Genomic DNA, 945 nt, shown 5'->3' with positions numbered 1-945 from the left:
GACTTCAGGCTGTTGGTGATATAATAGTAATAGGACTTTTTGACAAAAGATATTACTATAAGAATTTGTTTGGTATACTATCGTTGAATAATACATAACTATGTGATCACTTTGGAACATACAATGGTGTTATTATCTCATGTTAATATGTAAACAGAATGATTTATTCTATTATGTTTATGCTTCACGATTAAAGTATGCTCATGCATAACTTTTTTAGAATTTTATCTTTATTAATAAATTGGACTTTCTTAAATGAGAGAGTCCTACATTTATACAATTCTGCAAAGACCATGTGCAAGGGAATGTTTACCTCCGTCATTTGAATTGTAACCTACAGCCACACTTTACTGGATCTGCCCAATCTCGTCTGAACTTGGAAGCGATACAGCAACAGGCCTGGTCAGTACTTGGATGGGAGACTACCTAGTAATACCAGGTGCTGTAGGTTAACCTATACTGGAGGATAATTGGGACAGAACATGGTACTGCATCTGTACAAACAACTTATTAACACATCAATATACCATTATTTTATGAACTGAAGATAGTAGGATACCTATTACATGTGAGTTAAGTGGAACACAGAATTTTTGTAATATTTTCGCCATATAACTTGGGTGCTATATGATAACACCCGAGCATTGTATTATTAAAGATTGTATTCTCAATACATGGTCAATGTTCAAATATTTATGGTACCATACGGATTAAAGTATATGGGTACCTCATAATTTTATAAAGATATAATAAAAGTTATATTGTAATGTGTTTTCTATCTAAATCTTTGTCTAAGTGTGCCCCAGCAAATAACCTTTCTTTTTTCTGTGTGTTAATGTATCTCCTATCTTTTCCCCGGCCCTTCCCCATGAGGCCATGGCCCCTTTTCGGATGCGCATCTTATGTCCCTATTTGAAAAATAGTGGAGTGTGGGGAGAAGGGGGG

At 34.8% G+C, this 945-nt stretch overlaps 1 pseudogene; it reads left to right on the top strand.

Moving 5' to 3' along the window:
* Positions 1 to 332: 332 nt before the first annotated feature.
* On the top strand, positions 333 to 451 carry LOC148540278 (5S ribosomal RNA; annotated as a pseudogene).
* Positions 452 to 945: the final 494 nt, after the last annotated feature.

Source organism: Taudactylus pleione, unplaced genomic scaffold (assembly GCF_031769625.1).
Source record: "Taudactylus pleione unplaced genomic scaffold, aTauple2 ptg000019l, whole genome shotgun sequence".
Lineage (NCBI taxonomy): Eukaryota > Metazoa > Chordata > Amphibia > Anura > Myobatrachidae > Taudactylus > Taudactylus pleione.
The sequence above is the reverse complement of the archived record's forward strand: the minus strand, read 5'-3'. Positions and strand labels throughout refer to the sequence as shown.